We start from the raw sequence: 25,000 nt of genomic DNA, 5'->3' as shown, positions 1-25,000 counted from the left end.
GTATAATTTTCACAATGCCTAACGCATCCCTCCTTGAGGTGATGGAAGACTCGTAGTCATGGGAGATCAGGTAACTATGGTGACTGCAGGAGAAAGCGAGAGTCAGCAAACACCCGAGTGATAATTCTCCATTAGTCTCACAGATTATTGAATCCACAGAGGCCTTAGCGAAAGCTCACGCAAGACTTGTTTTCCGGAACAGGTCTTCATAGCGTCTAAATGTAAATGGAGGAAATTGAAGCAGCATGATTTCATGCAGCAGTTCAGTGGAGCAGGAGCATCATACTCTGATATTCATTATATAGAGCGGGACAGGTTTGTTGTTGAACTTCATCATTTCCTTGTACAGTGACAAGACTGGAAACATGTCTAAATTAGATTCAAATCTCAGATGCTAAGGCTACAAACAGCAGTGGAGGTGGTGATGCTAAATTAAGTCTCTTCTGCTCACCAAGCCTGCATTTATTTGATTTAAAGTACAGCGGAAACTGTCAAATTCTGAAATATTTTTACTATTTAAAATAACTGCTTTCTATTAAAATATATTTTAAAATGTGATTTATTTTTGTGATCAAAGCTAAATTTTCAGCATCACTACTTGAGTCGTCAGTGTCACATGATCCTTCAGAAACCATTCCTATATGCTGATTTGCTGTTCAAGAAACATTTTTATTATTATTATCAATATTTAAAACAGCTGAGTACATTTTTTTTTCAGGATTCTTTGATGAATAGAAAGATCTAAAGATCAGCATTTATTAGTTTGTAACATTATACACTATACCATTTAAGCTTGAAATCAGTATAATTATAGAAATGACATCTAATTATAGAAAGATTTATAGAAATTAATTATTACTTAGCAAGGATGCTTTAAATTGATCAAAAGTGGTGATAAAGACATTTATAATGTCACAAAAGATTTCTATTTCAGATAGATGATAATAACAAATGTTAGCTGAATATGAATATTACAATGATTTCTGAAGGATCATGTGACTGGAGTAATGATGACGCTACAAATTCAGCTTTGACATTTTAAAATATATTCAAATAGAAATTTTAAATAGTAAAAATAATTCAAAATTGTATAGTTGTTGCTGTACTTTAGATCAGTGTTTCTCAACTCCAGTCCTCGGGACCCACTGCTCTGCACATTTTGTATGTTTCTGAGTCTGACACACTCAGTTCAGTTCATGAATCTTTCTACTAATGAGCTGATGATCAAAATCAGGTGCCTTAAATGAGGAAGACATACAAAATGTGCAGAGCAGTGGGTCCCGAGGACTGGAGTTGAGAAACACTGCTTTAGATCAAATAATGCAGACTTGGTGAGCAGAAGAGACTTCTTATATATATATATATATATATATTATTAGCCAATAAACCATATAATAGTCTTATACTGTACATCCACAATTGCAACTTTTAATCTCTAAATTCATGAAGATAATTGTTTTTCTCAATATCCTGAGGAAAAAAGGTCAGCATTGTGAGATATATTCTCACAATTTCGAGTTTACACCTTATAGTTCAGACTTTATATCTTGCAATTTTGTCTTTTTTTTGTCTAAATTCAGAGCTTAAATCTTGCAATTCAGTTTTTGTTCATGTTTCCACCACAGAATGAATAAATTCTTCTCAGAATAGCTAGCTTATATCTCACAACCTCTTAATTCTGTGAAGTTTTGTGAGAAATAAACTCTGAATTGCAAAGAAAAAGTTAGACTTGTGAGATTTTAAAAAACCTGTGAGAGCAAAAAATTGCAATTACTGTTTTCTTTTTCATTCCATGACTGAAACAAGCTTACATGTATGAAATGTTGCAAAAAGAAACAATTTTCCTTCATAATGTATCAGACCAGAAACATGCTTTCAGAAAATTAAATAAGGTCAATTTAGATTTACTTTACTTAAAGGGATAGTTTACGCAAAATTCAAATTAACACCATGATTTATCACCCTCAAGCCATCGTCGGTGTTTATGATTTCCTTCTTTCACATGAATAGATTCAGAGTTATATTAAAAAAAGTCCTGGCTCTTCCCAGCTTTAGAATGGCAGTGAATACTGTAGGTGTTGAGATTTTGAAGTCCAATAAAGTCCATCCATCCATCATAAAAAGTACTCCACATGGCTCTGAAGGGCTAATACAGGCTTTCTGAAGCAACTCAATGCGTTTGTTAATATTTAAAACTTTATAAACCATAATCTTAAGCTTCTGCTAACTGTTGTGCGTGCGATAGTTAGTGGAAGCTAGAGATTACGGTTTATAAAGTTTTAAATATGGATATTGCATCGATTCACTTCAAATAGCCTTTATTAACCCACAGAGCCATGTGGAGTGCTTTTTATGCTGGATTGATGCACTTTAGTGGACTTCAAAATCTCAACAGCCATTCACTGCCATTATAAAGCTTGGAAAAGTCAGGACACCTACAGTAGGATGCCTTGAGGGTGAGTAAATCATGGGGTATTTTTCATTTTTGGGTGAACTATCCCTTTAAATGTCCCATACATATGGAACGATGACCTGAAGAGAATTGCTAATTACTGAGAGTGAGAGTGAGAGTGAGTGAGAGTTGGAAACCCTTTCGTCCACTCGACTAATAAAGACACAGTGCTTCATTTATCCCGCTGCCGGACAGCCTGATGCTCTGTTGAGTGATTTGCTGGCTTTGGAACGGAGGCAGATGAAATAACAATCAGTCCCAGAGTGCACTGTTGGAGCTCTAAACACAGATGTGGTAGGGAAAAAAAAAGGCCAATAGACTTACCACGTCCCACATGCCAGACTCTTTCATATGCACTCCTAGAGGTACAGTATGTGAAAAATTAAAAATGAAATAACAGATCAGTGGGAGTAAGTGGGTCCAATTCAATTACCCAACACCCCAAAATCCCCCTTTTCAAAGCCCCTCATATTTAGGCACTACAAAAGCTGGAGATTTGCATATTACACATAAGATACTTTAAAAAGAAGTGGTTTGGATGGAGCCGCTAGCCGTTTGGGGTCAATAAAGTGGTCTGGCTCTGTGTAAAGCCCTTTTAAATCTGGGTCCACCACTGGGTCACTCCACTACAGGATAAATCCCAGCCTAAAGCTCTTACTCTACATACTGTACCATTCAGCTCAGTATCAGAGCTTAGCACTCAGCTCAGGGTCAAAGAGAAGTACTTAGTTTAGAATCAGACTCTAATAATCAACTCAAAGTAAGGCTGGGGTATTCAAATAAGAGGTAGTCCGCAGCAATCAATCCACAAGCAGGACGGAATTCTGAAGTCAGACTGTAATAATCTACTCAGACTCTAATAAGACTAGGCTGTAATCATTAGATCAAACTCATATGTAACCATTGACCACAAAACCAGTCTTAAGTAGCATGGGTTTATTTGTAGGAATAGCCAAAAAATACACTGTATGGGTCAAAATGAGAGATTCAAAATGAGAATATTAAGTAAAGATCATGTGAAGATATTTTGTACATTTGCTACTGTAAATATAACAAAACTTAAAGTGGACAACTTTAAAGGTGATTTTTTCAATATTTTGATTCCCGATTTTTAAATAAGTTGTATCTCGACCAAATATTGTAGTATACTAACAAACCATACATCAATGGAAAGCTTATTTATTTGTATTATCTATGTATAATTTCATCTGGTTTTGTGGTACACGGTCACAAAATGGCATAAATCAATTCAGAGTCAGATTAAGGATGCACTATACAAGATAGACAGTAGATATTAAAATTTATATGCAATAAATTGTGATGCATTAATTTAATAAAGAGTGACAGTAAAGACATTTATAATGTCACAAAAGAGTTGCATTTCAAATAAACCTTGCTCCTTTTACTTTATATTCATCGAATAATCCTGAAAAACATGCATAATGGTTTCATATTTAAGTGCATATCTTATTTCATATTTATATTCATATTTTTAAGGAATCACATAATATTTCTTCCATGTCCTAATTTTAATATTAAATCCTATTTGTTTGCCAAATAAAGTTTAACTTTCATTAATTAAAAGATGAATAACTTTTTAAGCCTTCACTTAACTAGATAACTAGAACATTTTAAATACACAACACTCAGAAATTCTCAGAGTTTCTGAGAAAAAACTCATGAGGCTATTGTAAAAATACATTTTAATAAATTAAGTTGTTTTATGCATTCAAATGAATAGACATGCTAAAACACAGAATTTGGTAACAATAAAGCAGAAGATGAAAACAAATATTAACATTTCATAGGGCCCTAAACATGTCATGTTTGTTCAACTTTTAATGAACTGATGTTAAATTGTATAAGTTTTGTGATTTTAATTAATTAGACATGCTTTTTTATTAGTAAAATGTAATTTAACCATTTAATGGAGTCCAGAAACCTATAATGGAATCTGGAATCCAGAAAAAATAAGAGGAAAAAAAGGGAAAAAAGCTGATTTTGGAAAAAAATAAAACTGATTTCACAGGGCCAGGAGTCATCAATATGAAATGATTCCTGAAGGAATTTTAAGGAATTTAAAATGTATATATAGTAATAAATAAAAATATAATATAATATATTAATATAAATTATATTAATATTAAATTACAGTAATTTATTTTACATTTAACTGTACTTTTGATCAAATAAATGGTGAGCTTTAAAGAATTTTCAACAACATTAAAACAAAACTTAATATCAAACTTTTAAATGGTAGTGAATATCCACAATTTACATATTTTAAAACATAGATTTAAAAATCTACCCTTTATATATTAAATTAAATGTTTGTTTAAACACATCAAATAAACAGCTATTTTAAATTTTGTATTTAGGCATCACAACATCAACTAAAATTTTATAATTAGTGCTGTCAAATCGATTAATTGTGATTAATCGCAATCAAAATAAAACAAAATGTTTATGTAATATATGTGTGTGTACTGTGTATAATTATATGTATTTATAAATACACATAAATGTATATATTTAATATTTACACACAAATGAATATGCACGTTACACACACTCAACAAACGTATTTGGACGCAATTAATCGTGATTAATCGATTTGACAGTACTACTACCTTTTAAAAGTTTTACATAATTTAGTACTTTTTTATCCACTTTTTTACTTCCCATAAGAGTGGGAGTATACATTTGTAAATTTTATGGGTCTGGTTTCTGGTCTCATCCACATCCAGCTAATTTTCTCTGTACAAAACAGCTTGTTTTGCTGCTTGATGTTGCAAATTGGTGTATCTTACCATATTATTGTAATGTTTTATCTTAATTATGAACACACTGGTTTGTATTGCAAACAGTTTTACCTGTAACTGCACGTTGTTATTCTTCTCATTATTTCCCTATAGCAGCTAATGAACCGGAACCCATAGGCTTACTTCCATGTTAAAGAAAAAAAATGGATGAAAATCTCTGATGTTGGCAGATAACAATATCACACCTACATATCTTGCATCCACAAATCTGTAATAATCAAATCTGACACATTCATAAATCTGTAACAATCTAAGGATCATCAGATCATCATGATCAGCTCAGGTTTGCATCTCTCATCAGAAAGAAGCAGTGCTGAAATGTTGCCACCTGTTTTTTAGCATCTGTCTGTAACAGCGTAGGAAGCAAGGAGCGACTGCCATCTCAATGTGCTCGACCTTGCACAAGAACCTTCTCTCATCAAATAGACAGGACATGATCCCACCTAGCCGATCTGCGTATTTTATGCTTGGCCCCTGGGCTCAACAAGCCTGTCGATGAGAACGCGAGACCCCCCGGGACCCGAACACATACACCAAACAGAAACGTGCTGGAGTGTCACTCTAACCGTCAGCGGCTGTCAGTCTTCCTTGGTTTTGCGTGTACTTTTGATTGATTGTGAATGAGCGAATTTAATAAACAACTAGTGAGAATGAATATTAGCATTTAAATACATGACATATGGAAAAAACACGCCACATTGATTTTATTTAGTCAGTTTTGACTTGGCATGCAGTGTTGTAATGGTCCTTTCAACACTGTTGTGCAAAGGTAAGTGTGTATCTGCAATCTCCAGAACCGGTTCTAAGGAAAAACCTCTTCCTCTCTGTAAACATTCTGGCTTTTTCCCGGGAAACGAGGGTCACGCCTGACTCTCATTTGCATTTAGATTAGCTGGTTAAAATGACAGACTCCCCACGGTTGGGCCTTTCCAAAATCACTTTTACTCTGAGGAGAATCCTGACCAACCATGTCAATGGCTGCCACATCGATAAGATGACAGGAATAACTCTGAAGTAAATCGATCCAAATCCTGTTCTGTGTGGTGAATTACACAGGCAGCTGTGGCCACAGAACAGATGAAAGTTCAGAGAAACTATAAACCCCTGCTTCGATATCACGTTTAACAATATCGGCATTCAAATGACTTGAAAAGTCCTCATCAGTTGAGCCGAATGAGGTCTCGCCATTTGATCTCGAACTGCAACACGAAAACTGATTTAGAGATGAAGTGTGTAACTTCTGTGTCAACGGTGGAATGGCAAAAAATAAACACTGCTTTCCAAAAAGTCCTTTCTGTTTGTCAGTTGTAACTGAATGCACCTGGTCTGGTCTTTTCTACACTGTAAAACCCGACAAGTTACGGTAACTCAAACCGTTTTAGGAAACTGATTGCCTTAAACCATTTAAGTTTGGTAAAACCCGAAAATATGAGTACTATAAACTCATATACATTGAGTTTAATTAACTTATTCTTTTTAACATTAGCTTAGGCAATTATTTGAGTTAACTCAACTTTAAAAATGTAAGTTTATTCCACTCAGTCAGTTTGAATTCAGGTAACCAATCCCACTAAGTCTTATCAACTTTTTGCTACTTGAATGGTTTGAGGAAACCGATTGCCTTAGATGGTTTAAGTTCATCAAACTCAAAGCAATAAAGTTACATAAGACGTACCAAAAACACTGGTAATAATGACAGAACAGGTGGGTTTTCTTAAGTATTTATTGAAATACAACAAATGTTTTAAAGCATAAATAAAAATAATTGATCTGTTTAGTTAAAAAAAATAACATTTACGCTATCTTATCAGACTTTTCACCAAATAAGCAAAGACAGCAAAAACAAGGAAATGTTTAACAAAATTTTTAAAATACTAATTATAATTGATGATATTAAAAATAATAACAATAAATGATATGAAACACAGTGGATCAATTTTAAAATAAAATATATAAAAAAAAGTTTTCCTTGAATTTTGTATAGAAAGTACTGTTAATCTTAAGTATGTATACTATAAGGGTATACATTAGTGCAAAAAAAAAAAAAAAAACCCGTACACTGAGCCAAGACTTGGCAGACATCATCTTCAGATACTATCAAAACATCCAAGTCAAAATTATTTATACAATGCTTTTTACAATACAAGTTGTGTCAAAGCAACTTTACATTACTGCAGTGACCATTTGATCTGGATACAGACTAGACCTGGTGGCTACAGCAACCTCAGAATAAGAAAGAAACTGACTAATATTAACATAGATGCAAAAGATCCATGTTGCCACAAAGTCAGATTGGAGAGGACTCATCTGGTTCTCGTGGTCTTGCGTCGATGGCCGTCTAGGTGATGAGGTCTTCAATGATGATCTGTCTCTGGGGCTCATCTAGTTGACGTGGTCTCTGCTGACATTCCATTGGGTTTAAGAATAATGTTCCCTCTTCCTCCTAAACAGTGATGGTGACAGCTGCCATCTGCACCTGATCAGGCTCCCGTTTTCTAAATGCAGTAAAAGTTTTGTTAGTGTACGTCACCAAATATCATCATATCTAAACAAATCAGACATATTTACATTTTCATAAATTACAATAAAGGTGTGAAGGATCGGGAAAGTGTTTATTCAATAAGGTATGTACACAATTTAAAACAAAAAACCTGTAGTACTTTAATTTTCACATCACAACTTCCAGAGTTGTTTATCAGCAGGATTTTCAGATGTGAATATCAGCTAAATGTTTTAGAGATTTAATTTAATTTACATAAATTCATTTTACTAATTTACTATTTAATTTGACAATCTAAGGTTCTTTATTACAGAACAGAGAGAAAAAGTGATAGTTCACCCAAAAATGAGAATTACTTACTCTAATGTTGTTCCAAGCCCGTATTCCAATTTAAACCCTGTGGCTCGTGACGATACATTGAGGTTTGAGACACAAAACTATCGGTCTGTACAAAAAACTGAACAGTATTTATATTATTATTTACCTTTGATCGATCGCAACGTTCTACTGTCCTCACAACAGCTGGCGCGTGATGCGTCTACGTGATCTGCCATAGTAGATGCACGCACAGAAGCGGTCTGTCATGTGTACACATCACTCATTGTTTACGTAGTGCATAGTGGCTACTCAAAATGATAATTACTTGTGCTTATCCTGATTCTGGCAATTGATTAAAAACTAAAAGATTACGTTTTCTTGTGCAAACCCATCTGGGAGTGTTGACTTTTCATCGACTACAATCGCCAGAGCACGCTGACGCACCATGCACCGGTTGTTGTGAACACGCTCCATACAGCGGAGAGTTCCGGTGGATCAGAGGTAAATAATGATATAAATACTATTAAGTTTCTTGCACAAGACAGACTGTTTTGTGTCTCAAGATCTCAATTTATCACCACGGGCCGCAGGGTTTAATTGGGTTTTGTCTGTGTATGTTTTTTTTCCCTCAAAGATTTGGTAACTATTGACTGCCATTATATGACTGATAGAATGCAATGGTTTGAGTTAAACATTTTTGTTTGAACTATCCCTTTAAGGTATTTTTAATGATATCTGAGAACTTTCTGAGCCTCCATAGACAGCTACGCAACTGGAATGTTCCTATACCTATAAAATTTCTTTTTTTCATCTGTATTAATTAAGTATATAACTATAACTACAATCACAACTTAAAAGACTTCACTGGTATTCTTCTGAAGCAACACAAAATAAAAAAGACTGACAGAATGACAGCCAACCTGAAATTTAAGATGTCATTCACTCTGCCAATTCAGACTGAATCAAAATGGTAGCACACTACAAACATTACTGGTCCTTAGATGTCATGATGTTATTCTTGTGGGATGCTAGTTGAGGTTTGCCATTTTTCATCTGTGCTGTGTATTCACCATTGATCATTGTTTAGGTCTAAATTTCAAATCTAATATTCACATAAAATTACAGTATTGCTTCAGAAGAGCAGAGATTGAATTTGTGTTGCTGGTAATAGACCTTTTTCACAGAAACCAGAAATACGCAATCGCAGGGTATGCAGACTTCCTGTGTAATGTCAACACAGCAGAAAGCCGGGTAATTTAAAATTAAAATGGAGAGAGTCTACACAACTTCCCTCGCTGGTTTGTCAAAGATAACTTTTGCAGACCCCATAAGAGTCGTGTAGGAAAACTCTGTCACAAAGAGGAACAAATTGGATAAAGGATATACGTTTTTCCACTAAGAGTTTATCCGCGTTTATACACGCTTAACGTACGTAAAAAATGACCAGAAAACCCCAAATTTCTGTCATACCTTACTTGGAACAAACACTAACTACTATCAAAAGAACGAGCCCTTATTCCACAGATAAAGTGCATAATATGACGTTAAGCGTTTTCTCCCCCATAGAAGCCCATTATAAGGAAACAGCTTGGTTTATTAACTTACCTTAACAGCGACCAGGGAAAACCAAACTTCTGTTAAATTTCACTTAAAATAAACACTTGCTGCTCTCAAAAGAACGAGCTCTCATTCAGCATATAAAGTGATCGCGCCCCATAGAAGTCTATTATACAAAAAAAAAAAAAGCTTAACGTGGCTTAAAATTTTACTTATAATAAACACTTTCTGCTGTCAAAATAATTAGCTCTTATTGAGCATATAAAGTGAATAATATAGAGTGAATAATATCACGCTTTTCTCCCTATAGAACTCCATTAAGGAAAAAGCTTAACATTGTTTGTTATAATGGACTTCTATGGGGCGCACACTTTATATGCTGAATAAGAGCTCGTTCTTTTGACAGCAGCAAGTATTTATTATAAGTCAAATTTAACATACGTTTGGTTTTCCCTGGTCGCTGTTGAGGTACGTAATCCACGTTAAGCTGTTTCCTTATAATGGGCTTCTATGGGGGAGAAAACGCTTAACGTGATATTATTCACTTTATATGTGGAATAAGGGCTTGTTCTTTTGATAGTAGTTAATGTTTGTTCCACGTAAGGTCTGACAGAAACTTGCGGTTTCCTGGTCGTTTTTTACATACATTAAGCCACGTTAAGCGTTTTTCACGTTGTTTAACTGGTTACCGGCATACCGGGGCGGAAATGGGTTTACACAGCAATTACGTATTTCCGGCGCAAAATACGGAAGTTGTGAGAAAGGTCCATTCTGGACACAATTGCAATTGCATTAATTGCAATTCATCAAAAAATAAAAACTGAAGAACTTTACTTTTTATAACGTGACAAATTACATCTTGTAATTTCATAATAAACACTAAAGCCCATCAATTTGTATATATCCTAAAGCCCATCATATAAATATAATGTGAATTCTACTTACTTCATTTTAGGCTTTTACTGCAGCAGCTTGTTGCCAATGACATCACACCACCCCTAGCTGGCTTAGCTCTGAAAAGATTGATGTAAAAAACATGACAATTTGTTAGTATGATTTTTAAATAAGACAACATGAGGAGCAAATAACAGTCTAAAATGTTAACTAACTTAATTTTAACAAAACAGAGTATAAACGCTCCTCACCGGGCTTGGGCGAGTATAGTAACGTTAAACGTCAGCGTCACATGGATATTCTAGATGAAACTGACAAAGCAAATAATAAATAACGATTAACAAAAAGTTTAAACATTTTTGAAAATAGGGAATGTGTGTTTGCTTTACCTTGCTTCAGAGCTGTGGCGCGAGTGACGGTTAAAGATGTGGAAGATAGTTCGTCTGTCAGCCGCCTCTCCAGTTTAAAAATAAAAATTGCTGGACTCGTTTGTGTCCGACTGTGAGAAACCACAAAACATATTTATTAATTTATCACTGACAACCCGTTGTGTATAACACTGCATATTTAACACCTCCTGTTGATAACTTTGATGTAATGACGCCATAGCTGCTTGATCTTTGCTAGACAACGTTATACACAATAAAGTTGACAATAAAGTCGTTCGAAAGTGCTTAAAACAGCAATAAAGAAGTTTGAAAAGCTTAACTTACCTGATATTTTCCAGGACTACGTCGCAATCCATCCTACTGTGATCCCGTGACGTGAGTGAGAGGATGAGCATGAGCAGACGTGATTGACTGAAAAAATGCGCGCGGTTTTTGAAAAAACCCGGAAAATATTTTGCCTCCAGTAAAAGTAATTATTTTAAAATTATAAATCTAAATCTAAATGAAATAGATGTATGTATTTATTATATTATCGTTATTATTATAGTTTATTATTATGGTTGTTTAATTATTATTAAAAGTAATATTACCATTTAGTTAGGCTATTTATCTAGTATTGAAAGATCTAATCTAATCTAGAACCCTATATTATACAAACGTGACTTCTCGAAAAACTATATTAGAAATCATGGATTAAGCTTATATTTATTTTAAATATTTTGTGATCGATCATAGACATAGAGTGTATGGCAATAATAGATTGAATTAATTTCTAGTAACTTATTTAAAATGAGTTCTGCTTAACCTAATTCGCGTTTGAGTTTACATCACTAATATGTATTGAGTTTAAATAACTTTTAGAAATTTTTGAGTTAAATTAACTCATTTCATTTAACGAATTCCACTGTTAGGTTTTACAGTGTATGTAACTACAGTACAATAAATGGGACTGGAGTGATGCTTCCAAAAATTGAACAAATGCATTATTAAAGGGCAACTAACACGTTCAAGGCCCAGAAAGGTAGTAAGGACATCATTAAAATAGTCAATGTAACATCATAGATTCAACCTTAATGTTGTGAAGCTCTGAAAATACTTTTTGTCATGCCTCTGCCGCACATTCACGAGGTTGTACTGTTGCTGTCTATGCAGCTTTAGAAAGCTCTCAGATTTCATCGAAAATATCTTAATTTGTGCTCTGAAGATGAACATAGGTCTAACGAGTTTGGAACGACATGATGGAATTTTCATTTTTGGGGTGAACTATCCCTTTGAAAGTATCATGAAAGTGGTATGTATGACGTATGTGCTATATCTATGTCTTCTGAAGTCATATTTGTGTGAGAAACAGTTTGAAATATAAGTCATTATTCACTAACAATCTGTCAGTGTTGTTCATTGTAGGTCGTGAGAGAACTAGTAAACGAGTCATTTTTCTGAGTCATATATTGTCAGTGAATCAGTTGATTGAGTTCAGTTCACAAACACTGTCTAAATGATTCATTCACAATTCATACTGATTTGGTTCTGATTCAACTGCATGACTCAATTGGTTGGAGTGATTCTCAAGTGGTGAAAACTATCAATGGATAACAACTTCAATTATTTAGAAAGAGAACCAGGAAGATTTAAGAACAGAGAGTCTTGGATGAATTATTCAGACAAGATTTTGTGAACTGATTTATTGAAAAAAATCCCATTCAAAAGAACTATTCTTTCACAAATCATACATTGCTATATCTCTAATGAAATCGCAAGCAAATTTTCAATGAATAATGACTTACATTTCTCAATTTGATCTGTTTCTCACACAAAGCTATGTGTACTATATATACACATACTGTATATATAGGACTAATAAGCCAATAAATGTCTGTCTGCCCAAAAGGACAATAAGCCAATAAATAATTTAGTCTAACAGCAAAGTAAAATCAATCTTTTTAAATACATGGTGATACAAGGTACGAAAACATTATAATTTACTCTTTATTTTAATTGCTTGGACAAAATCCAGCTACCAGATTCTTTAAAATACTTCTGAATACTAAATCATATAGGTTTGGAACAACTTGAGGATAACAACAACATAAATGAATAAATAATAACAGAACTGGATAGGAGAAAGCATTACACCTAAAAGAATTACACAGATTAAGTTGCTGGCTATAAAGTTTTTTTTTTTTTTTTTAAGTTTTCATAGTAGCATATAGTGGAGACACTGAATAATTACTAGTTGCGAATAATTGCAAGTGTGAGTTGTGAATAATCGCAATTCTTCTCAGAATTGTGATATAAATTCACAACTGCGAGGTACAAACTCAGAATTTTCGAGAAATATAAACTTTTTCTCAGAATTGTGAGTTACAGTTGCGAATAATTGCAAGTGTGAGTTGTGAATAATCGCAATTCTTCTCTGAATTGTGATATACATGCACAACTACAAGTTATAAACTCAGAATTTTGAGAAATAAGTCATAATTCTGAGACATAATGTCATATTGCGACATATAAACTCACAGTTCTGACTTTTTTTCTCAGAATTGCGCGATATAAACTTGCAGTTGCGAAAAAACTCAACTGCAAGATTTAAAGAGAAATAAAGTCAAAATTGTAAGATATAAACTCACAATTGTGACTTTTTTTTAGAACTGAGTTAATATCTTGCAATTCTGACTTTCTAAGTTAAGTCAGAATTGTGAGCTATAAACTAAGAATTCTGAGAACATCAGTTTTTTTTCATTTCAGAAATGGACTTTGTAACTCACAATTGCGATTTTATATCTCGTAATTCTGAGGAAAAAAATACGAATTTTGAGATACAAACTCACATTTGTTTCTTGCAATTGTAAGTTTATATCATGCAATTCTGAGAAAAAAGATAAAAATAGTGAGTTTCTCACAATTCTGACTTAAATCTCACAATTCTGAGAAAAAAAATTTAACTCACAATTGCGAGAAAAAAGTCAGAATTGTGAGATAGAAACTTGCAAATTTTAGAACGTGTCAGTCTTTTTTTCCCTCAGAAATGGACAGAATTTCAAAATTGCATTGCATTTGCGAGTTACCTCATAATTCTGACTTAATTTTTTTTCAAAATTACGAGTTCTGAGCAATTCTGAGAAAAAAAAAAGTAAAAATCATGAGTTTCTCACAAATCTGACCTTATAACTCGTATCTGCGAGTTTAAATCTTACAATTGTGAAAAAAAAGTCAGAATTGTGAGATATAAACTTGCAATTCTGAGAACATATCAGTCTTTTTCCCCCTCAGAAATGGACTTTATAACTTACAATTCATCTATCTGGTAATTCTAAGAAAAAAAGTCAGAATTTCAAGATTTATGATTTAATGCATTTGCATTATTTTTTGCAATTGCGAGTTTATATCATGCAATTCTAAGGGGAAAAAAGTCAAAATTGTGAGTTTCTCACAATTTTGACCTTATAATTCGCAATTGCGAGTTTAAATCTCACAATTCTGAGAAAAAAGTCGCAAATACCTTTTTTTGTTTTTTATTCAGTGGCGGAAACGGCTTCCACAGGAGACAGACTGTCTAGCAGTATGTGTTCATGTGCTTTTGCGCTGGAACCCACAGTCAACAGCTTGCATGGATCTATCACAGTACAGAGGTAATCACACTGAGTGCATTCACAAATCACATCATGCCATTATTTGAGGTCTTAGTCTAGAATTCCATCTCTGTGTCTTTTTTTGCAAATGCTCCGTTGTAAATCAGCAGACCTACAAACAGAAGCTTTTAAGGAGGCAGCCCTATTCTGGACATATCGCCGCGACACATAATCAATTAGTAAAGAACTGCGAACACTTTGGGGATTCCATCCCTCCCACTCACCCCTCTCCCCGTCGCGGGTCAGTGAGTGGTCCGTTGGCACCGAGAACCCATGTGCTTTTAGCCGGGCCTTTATAAACCCGACTCCCTGAATGCCATAGTACGCTGGATTCTATTCAATCAAATGAAAACGCATTACCGAGAAGATTAATTCACTCCAGCCTTTGCGTTCGTCAAACTCACGGGAACAACTTTAAGAGCTCAATCTTCTATTCAGTCGAGGGAAATAAATAAATAAATGTTAGACTTAAGCAGTCTGTTTCCAGAACTATGCTTGACAGGGGCAACAATTGTAGTCACCATTAGGAGTCTAATAAAACCATTAATGTCAATTTTGCTCTGTTATAGATCAGCTGAGCAGGCGGTGGATTCAGACGGGAGTTAAAGATCACAGGACAAGACAAAACAAGACCACAACTGGTTATCGGCAGGTCTGTCATGATGTATTAGGAGTGGAAACCTTCTTTCAAAGCTCATTATAATGTGAAAATGATCGCAAAAGATGGTATTCAGCTTGAGAGCTCATTGTTGCTTCTCAGTAAGATATGAAATGAACTTTCACACATTTAATTAAAAATAAAGATCAAGCTCAATCAACAAGAAATTGGATTCTGAATAACCCTTAAAGCGATAGGTCAGGCAAAAATGAAAAGCCTGTAATAATTCACTCGTCTTCAAAACCTTCTGTGAAACACAAAAAAAGAATTCTATGAAAGCCCATTTCCGCCACTGAATACATTTTTTTAAAGGTATTGTGACCTTTTCTCTCAGAATTGTAAGATATAAACCTGCAATTGTGAGTTATAAAGTCAGTTGCAATTCTGAGAAATTAAGTTAGAAGTTAGAATTGTTTTTTTTAGAGAATTGCGTGATATAAACTTGCAATTCTGACATTTATATATCACTATTCTCATTTAACTCATTTAATATATATATATATATATATCGCAAGTTTAAATCTCACAATACTAAATTTGTTCTCAGAATTTAGTTTAAATCTCACAATTTTTATTTTTTTATTACAAATTCAAGTTTAAACCTCATTATTCTGTTTTCTCACAATTTTAAGCTTAAATCTTGCAATAAAAATTTTCCTCAAAAATTTGCGTTTAAATCTCACAAGTCTGAGTTTTTTAATCACAATTTCAAGTTTAAATCTCGCAATTCAAAATTTTTTCTCACAATTTTGAGTTTAAATCACAATTGATATTTTTTCTCGCAATTACAAGTTTAAATCTCACAATTTTGAGTTTAAATCTCGCAATTCAAAATTGTGTCTCATAATATTGAGTTTAAATCTCACAATTTTGAGTTTTTTAATCATAGTTTCAAGTTTAAATCTCGCAATTAAAAATTTTTTCTCAGAATTTTGCGTTTAAATCACAATTAAAAAAATTTCTTAGAATTTTGAGTTTAAATCTCACAATTCTGAGTTTTTTTAATCACAATTTCAAGTTCAAATCTCACAATTCAAATTTTTTTCTCAGAATTTTTTTTGAGTTTAAATCCCAATTTACATTTTTCTCACAATTTTGAGTTTAAATCTCACAATTTCGAGATTAAATCTCACAATTTTGAGTTTAAATCTCACAATTCACAATTTTTTCTCAGAATTTTTAGTTCAAATCTCTTAATTCAACATTTTTTTTCAGAATTTCGAGTTTAAATATCTTAATTCAAAAATGTTTCTCAGAATTTTGAGTTTAAATCACAATTTACATTTTTTCTCACAATTTCAAGTTTAAATCTGACAATTCTGAGTTTCTTACAATTTTGAGTTTAAATCTCACAATTCTGAGTTTTTTTAATCACAATTTCAAGTTCAAATCTCGCAATTCAAATTTTTTTCTCAGAACTGCGTGATATAAACTTGCAATTGCGAGTTATAGTCAGAATTGTGTGATATAAACTTGCAATTATGATGTTTATATCACAATTATCAATTAACTGAGAATTTTGTGTTATAAAAGTTACAATTGCAAGACATAAACTTTATATAGTATATATAAAGTTGCTTTTTCTTGCAATTTTGAGTTTAAATCTCGCAATTCTGAGTTTTTTTTTTTCACAATTTCAAGTTTACATCTCACAATTTATTTATTTTTCTCAGAATTTTGAATTTAAATCTCGCACGTCTGAGTTTTTTTTTTTTAAAGATAAAAAATCTTTTATGCTGGGATGTAAGATAAAAAAAGGTAAGAATAAAAAGTTGCTTTTTTATTCTGTGGCAAAAACAAAAAAACTGAATTCCAATGTTTATATATTGCTAATGTATTTGAGCCAGAATCGCAAGATATAAACACATTTGTGATGTGATATATAATATCAGAAGTTACATCACCACAATGATTCAATTGCAAGAAAAATGTCTGAATTGTGAGAAAAAAAAATCCATAATTGTGAGAAAAAAAAGTAATCCCTTTTAAGTAATTACCAAAGTGGTTTTGGGCTCCACTGATAAAAAAAAAAAAAAAAAGTATAAACTATCACATCAATAAAATGTTTGTAGTGAACCATCCCTCTAAGCCAAAGTTAATTTTTGTCATAACATGCAGACCTAAACAGGCAGGACAAAAGAGAAGTTAGCTTTTGTTTTCGACAAGGATGTAACTTTAAAAAGATGTTCTAGTGATGTAACCTCAGAGACAGCAGGTGAATGTGTTGTTTTGTTTAATGAATTACAGTTATAACAATAAAATGGTTATTTACACTCGGCAGACAGAGCCATAATAGAGTCTGGCATGTTAGACCCCCCTCCTCACCAAATCAGTGAGTTCAAACCCCCATTTGGATAAAAGTCAACATTCATTTTATTCCCGCCAACGCTCTTTGTCACCAAACAAATGACTCCAGGAGTACAACAGAGCTCTAATGGGTGAGAGGGAACATCAGGCGAGGATATTTCTGTCAGTGTGAAGGGTCTGCGAGGTGAGAGCTAATCAAAGACAGAAAAATAATAATTTGACAAGGCGGACCATTATGAGAGCCAGGGATGAGGAAAAGGTCAGGTATTCGCTCACGGCAGGAGGGCCGTGGAGGAGGGGAATCACGGTGATAAGTGGACTCAATTGGCCCATTTTTCAACTATTGGCACTTTGGCCCTCTGGACTTTTAGAAATTAAACCCTAAAACACATTAACATCATTTACTCTGGCTAAAAAACTATGCCAGTAAATATACATGCAGGAGAATTCAGTCTTTTTCTGAACCAACAAATGTCATTTCCACCACATCTCAAATTACAGTACATATTGTGTTTAACCAGAAAAGTGCATAATTAAACATTTACAGAATAAAATGGCAGACTAAAGGTCTTAGTGTAATTTCAGGGAAAACTGGTGGGGAAAAAGGTCCATTGTTTACTGTCAAAACTGAAATCTGCGTGGGGAAATATTTCACACTAACTTGAAATTCCTGATTGTGTGGATTCCTATTGAAATTGGAAACTGGACATTGCCCACAACAATTCACTGAATTGTTAAAGTGACCACACTTTTTTGTATAGCTTTTCATATTCAGTACTCCACTAGTCACCATACTGAATGAATCAGCATTTTTAAACAAATCTTTTGAATGAATGATTCAATGACTCAACCAAAAATACTTCACTTGTTTCCTTACTGAAGGAATCAGCATTTTTGAATGAATGATTTAATGAATCACTCATAAATACATCATTTGTTCCATTACTGAATGAATCAGCATTTTTCAACAAATCTCTTGAATGAATGAATGATTCAATGACTCACTCATAAATACTTAACTAGTTTCCTTACTGAAGGAATTAGCATTTTTAATGAATGATTTTATGACTCACTCATAAATACTTAATTTGCTTCATTACTGAATGAAATTAGTGTTTTTAACAAATCTCTTGAATGAATGATTCAATGACTCACTCATAAATACTTCACTTGTTCCATTACTGAATGTAACAAACATTTTTGAACAAATGTCTTCAATGAATGATTCAATGACTCAGTCATAAATCACTTGTTTCATTACTGAATGAAACAGCATATTTGAACAAATCTCTTTAATGAAAGATTTAATGTCTCATTCAGAAATGCTTCACTTTTTTCAAGACTGAATAAATCAGCGTTTTTGAAATTTCTTAATTGAATGATTCAATGACTCACTCAAACAATTCTGTTGCTCTATTACTGAATGGATTAGTGATTTTAAACAAATCTCTTGGATGAATAAATCAATTACTCACTCATAAATACTTTACTTGTTTCATTACTGAATGAATTAGCATTTTTCAATAAATATCTTGAATGAATGATTCAATGACTCACTCATAAACACTTCACCTGTTTGATTATTGAATGAATCAGGATTTTTCAAAAAATCTCATGATTTGATGATTCAATGACATATTCATAAATGCTTCACTTGTTCCATTACTGAATAAATCAACGTTTGGGAACAAATCTCCTAAATAAATGATCCACTGACAAATACATTTTTAACATTCACTTCTCACCACCTAGTGGTGAAACAACATAATTAACATTGTAATCAACAAATGTTATGTGAAGTGCCAGTTACTTTTAAAAGGAGATCTGATGTATTTTATTTACTACCACAGACATCAGTGTTTACATCCAAACTATAAATGGGTAAAAAGACTATTTATGAAGCCGTTTCACACCCAAACATGATAACTGCTCTCTCTGTGTCAGTGGCAGCCCAAACACAGATTTGAATGTTCAAATATGACTTAATCAAAGCTTTAATAGACACAGACAAATTGTTGTCATTTAGAAATAGGATGGCTTGGGTGTTTGAATCGAGATTGTGATCTTTTAGCAAATGTAAAAAAACATTTTTTTTTTTTTTACTTTAAGACTGAAATTCTAAGTCTGGCTCTTTTTTCAGGAGTAAAATAATAAAATAATATGGATAAAAGCATTTGAAATATAGCATTAAGTCACGGGGAAAAAGTTTCCAGACAGTTTTAATATGATCTTCATACAAAATACTTTAAAAACTGCTGAAATCTGTTTTACTCACTATAAATACCGAACTGTAAAAGTCCCCTTAGCGGAGGAAACAAACGAAAGCATGACGTAAGCGAGAGAGAGTGACGAAGAGGGAGAAGAGAAGAAGGGACAGGGTCACAACTAACTGCCTCTCTAATTCCTAAGATCGAGGTCTTTTCATGATAGAGGGCTCGCGACATCAAAGCCCTCAGAAAGTTGCCATGGAGATGCCTCTTGTCATTTTGGATGGCTTCTATCACGGCTGGCTCTTATATGTGCTAGACGAGCAAGAGCAGACCATCAGATGACGCTTCGAAACATGAGAGGAACTCAGCTGTCTCACCGCTAGAATTCCTGATTGTGTGGATTCCTATTGAAATTGGAAACTGGACATTGCCCACAACAATTCACTGAATTGTTAAAGTGACCACACTTTTTTGTATAGCTTTTCATATTCAGTACTCCACTAGTTACCATACTGAATGAATCAGCATTGTTAAACAAATCTTTTGAATGAATGATTCAATGACTCAACCAAAAATACTTCACTTGTTTCCTTACTGAAGGAATCAGCATTTTTGAATGAATGATTTAGGTGACTCAAGGTGACTGTTTCCTACTCTAAAACACTCTGTAGAGTGACAAGGTTTGAAAACCACAGGTATTTAATCTGTGTTAGTCGGGTTAGACACCATACTGGATTTAACACTGATGAAAACAAGCCTGTGAGGGACAAACACACTGTATAAACATCCCAGATCACATAAAACACATAAAATGTGTTGTTTTTTAAAACACAGCTAGGTCAGAAACACACACGATCCTCATCTTGTCATATCAGAGCTAGCTAATTAAGCTAACACAATCTTTTCATCCTTTAATTACACTGTGCGAATCAGCATGTCGCTGATGGCTGTCAATCAACAGGTGTAAACAGCTTCAGTAAATCAAGAGGATTGCTCTTCAATTCACTTATACTGACTGCAGCGAGGAGGACAGTCTCAGCCTGTCATACGGATACAGGGTGACCTTGACAGGCTTTAGCTCAAGCCTGCAGGCCCCGCTGATCCTCTGAGCGGCTCTCACACACACACACACACACACACACACACACAGCAAACGCTCGACGTAAAAACACATAGTGAATATGAAAACGCTCAGCTCTCTGAGGGTCTCAGTATCCATGGTGAATCAGAGCATTACCTAACTCCCTCTGAAGTAGGCTGACGGAGTCTGAGCTGCATCAACCAACTGAAATCGGCATCTGCACAGCACGCGGAATATTAATCGCCTCACCCTCCGTGACGTGATGGACGTGGATGCTGCATGTCAAAAACATGAGCACACAAAGGCAAACCTTGCGACATGATCACAGTCATATACCTGCTAAAAAATATAAATATAAACATTTGAATGGTGACTGCCATAAAAACTTAAAACAGATTTATTCAAACATAAGTTAAACACTGAAGAACAGTAAAATATATAATGAATGTTATATGGTACATATTTTTGGCAAAATACTCTCTAGAGTTCATTTTTCTAGCTAACGAGTTTACGCTCACTAAATGTGTTTTTTTGAGGTAAATGTGATGTTATGTGACACAAGCTGTTATAATGATGTCTTTGCAAGATGAAAACACTGACTGAGTGATTACATGAGACATGTAAGTTGAACTCTTGATTCCTAATTTGTCTAGAGATAGTTGTTCCTGAGTCCCCTGTTTGTCCTCAACAGTTAAACTACCTGCTACTATTTGAACTCTTTCCAACAGTGATAATATGATTTTGAGATCCATCCCAACTGTGGACAACTGAGGAACTCATATGCAACTATTACCAAAGGTTCAAACCCTCACTGATGTTTTCAGAGGGAAAAACTATGCATTAAGAGCCGGGGGGTAAAAACTTTTTGAATTTGAAGGGTAAATTTAAATTATTTTGTCTTCTGGGAAACATGCAAGTATCCTCTGTACACTAGCATCTGAAGGGCAGTACTAAATGAAAAAAATATGATATTTAGCCAAATAAGAAAAATGTACACATTAAAAAGTTTTCACCCCCACTCTTAATGCATTGTTTTTCCTTCTGGAGCATCAGTGAGCGTTTGAACCTTCTGTAATAGTTGCATTCAAGTCCCTCAGTCGTCCTCAGTGTGAAAAGATGGATCTTGAAATCATACAGTCATTGATCAGAGTATGATCTCTCTTATTTTGGTAAAATAATTAACATTTTGCAGATACTGCAAGGTGCATGTAAACTTTTGACTTCATCTGATCTTATTAACATGAGGGTGAGTGAATTATGAGCTTTCATTTTTGCCTGAACTATCTCTTTAAAAGTCTTTAAATCAAGTATGTTTTATACCCTGGCGTTTTTACCTCAACCTGTAACTCACAGGTGTTTCTAACGACTGTGAGACAGCCAAGACTAATGGAACCAATTAATACAGCGGACAGAGTCCGGCTTCGCAGCACACACCTCTCCTCAGCATCAAACACTGCCAGAAATACACAGCGAGTGAAAGAGGGAGTGATGAAGATATCATGATATCAGGACAGAAGCACTCAGATGTGAAGTCCAGGCCTCTAAGCGCAGTTCTGTGCTGTTTACTACCTCAAAATGGCCATAATAAAAACTCCCCGAAGGCTTTTCTTCCTTTTTCCCTGGCAACGTCTGATAACCTGCGCCAGGGTCCACTGGTTTATGCTCTGAACCTGTAGCCACGAATACGGCAGTGCTCTTATACAGCCACCACACGTCTCCCCACTGACAGTCGCTCATCTATAATTCAGCGGTTGAAATTTTTTGACCTGTTGGATTATTTAAGCATGGCACATTTCTCAGGCTGTGGACCCTGTGATCCCAAAATGTCACTTTGTCGCCTGCACGGTTCAGGGAATCTTGGGGGAACTGGGGCAGGATGGGCGGTGGTGGCACATGTTAAGGTGAAACACAGCTTCAACATGCTGGATGGCAGTTCAAAAACTGTATCTAAGGTGTTTTACTGAAATAAAGCAATACAGGCACTGTACTATCCACCTTTTTCTTCACATAAGCATGGGAGCATCCAATTGTAAACTTTATGGGCCTGGCTTCTGGTCTCATTCACATCCAGATATTTTTAGCTGTACAAAACAGCTTGTTTTGCTGCTTGATATTGCATTATTTTATTGTACTTGTACTGTATCTTAATTGGTTTGTAGTGCAAACAGTTTTACCGTTTACTGCACAGTGTTATTCTTCTCATTATTTCCCTATAGCAGCTAATGAACCAGAAGCCTCGCCCATAGGCTTACTCCGTGTTGAAGAAAAAGGTGGATAAGTAGCTGAGAAGCTATAAAGCATCTATGCATGTTTGTTTCAGCAAAGATGATGGTCCTCCAGGCCATTTCATCTACAGTGACATCAATCTTTTAACAGTTGTGTCTGCATTTCTGCATGCAGGAGGTCTGGACCACAGGCTTTGAGATCTGCTGATGCCTCAAATTTAGGTCAGGTTCACTATATAGTGAGAAGCAACATAAGTAATTAAAACAGAAAGCTACAGTAGGTTGCAGTTAAGGCATCAAGTTGCTGTTTCTAGATTGTAAGTAGGCTAATTTCACACCCTTTACTTGTGTTAGATCCACAAGTATGAAATTGTTAAAGCAGGGAAGTGTTAATAGCATCCGCCTCTAGAGGCGGAAAGTTTTATTAATTTCCATAATCAGTTGCTTTAAACTTTCAACGAATCTCACCTGAACGCGCAGCGAAGACTGACATTGAAGAGAAGAAATTGTTGAATAAAGTCGTTATTTTGCACACAAAAAGTATTCTTGTAGCTTCATAAAATTACGATTGAACCACTGATGTAACTAGGGCTGTCGCGGTTAAGGAATTTCCCTTGCGGTAATTTTGAGTGGCTCAGTAGCGCGGTATGCGGTATTACCGCCATATAATTGTGTGTAGGCTGTTACAATGTAAGGTCATATTCAGAAATCAATAAACCGAAACCAAATCGCGTTGATATATGAAGTGAAGTAAACAGTACTTAGATAGAAACCTAGCCAGTAAGAAATGCAAATTTTGAGGAAAAATGTCAGACATACTTAGAGGCTTTGCATCTGAAATCTTCGTGTATATAACAGTTAGCGCGCCGCGCACCCTCGAGTCTGACTGGACGAGAGACTTTCTGTCAGTATTTCACCTGCGTGTTTTAGGCGAGCTGTCAGTCAGTGCAGTTTCATTTTTACGCCACAAGATGGAGGCAATAGACTATCTTTGAGTAAGTCTTTAATCCGTTCATTCAACTATACGTTCAAAAACGCTTATTTATTCAAAGAGAGACGTAATGAAACACGATGTTAAAATCATTTTAACTTTAATCGCCACTTTTAAAGGCTCAGCTGACCAGCAGAGCACCGATGTTAAGACAGAGATTTCACTTTCCTTGGACATGACAAGCTAGTTTCACATACATACCTGACTCGATCTGAAAGACAGACGCAGGTAATCGCACAAGCTCAGTCGATCTCTCTCATTCGCTGTCTGTTTAGGCTTGTTAAGTGCATATCTACTGAGCCTCATAATAAACACATTATGTTATCATTACTAACTTATTACTAATTTAATATTCAGCGCACAGGCATTAAGTGAGAAGGGCAAATCCTTAGGAAAAAAGAAAACAGGCAAATATCGCGGTTGCTGCGGTTGTTGCATTCCTCTGCGGTTATGCACGGCAATAGCGCGGTATTGCGATATTGCGGTTATCACGACAGCCCTAGATGTAACATGGACTATTTTAATGATGTCCTTACTACCTTTCTGGGCCTTGAACGTGTCCGTTGCATTGCTGCCTATGCAGGGTTGGATTTCATCAAAAATATCGGGTTAGGAACGACATGAGGGTGACTAATTAATGACAGAATTTTCATTTTTGGGTGAACTATTCCTTTAAATACATTTATGCATATCTGACCTGGACATTAACTTTTTAATTCAACATCAAGGTTCAATGTAGTACTGCAATTACTTTGAGGTGATGGAAATGATAATTATTTTTAAATTATTTTAGAGGAGTTTAGCATAGTCACAGCACAGAATACTGCTGTCACACCGCAGGGCATTTTTAAGCTGTTAATGCATTTTGACATATCGTTTCCAGCAGTTAGACTCCCATATGCTAACATTCACACAAGCAAGCAAAAGTTTCAACTTATTTTATGCTTATTCATGCCGAAAATGTCAC

At 34.6% G+C, this 25,000-nt stretch overlaps 1 protein-coding gene and 1 long non-coding RNA gene across 2 annotated transcripts in view; both read right to left on the bottom strand.

The window, feature by feature from the left end:
- The window catches only part of dip2ca (disco-interacting protein 2 homolog Ca), a 145,093-nt gene that overhangs the window by 82,724 nt on the left and 37,369 nt on the right, over positions 1 to 25,000 (bottom strand). The gene's annotated exons all lie outside the window — the stretch shown is intronic.
- Positions 7,343 to 11,638, bottom strand: LOC141300050 (uncharacterized). Its single transcript, XR_012341909.1, has 4 exons — positions 10,933 to 11,638; positions 10,795 to 10,854; positions 10,595 to 10,662; positions 7,343 to 7,769 (listed from the first exon to the last, which is right to left on the bottom strand). It is a non-coding gene; the product is annotated as an uncharacterized lncRNA (long non-coding RNA).

This window comes from Garra rufa, chromosome 24, assembly GCF_049309525.1.
Source record: "Garra rufa chromosome 24, GarRuf1.0, whole genome shotgun sequence".
NCBI classification, from domain to species: Eukaryota; Metazoa; Chordata; class Actinopteri; order Cypriniformes; family Cyprinidae; genus Garra; species Garra rufa.
The sequence above is the reverse complement of the archived record's forward strand: the minus strand, read 5'-3'. Positions and strand labels throughout refer to the sequence as shown.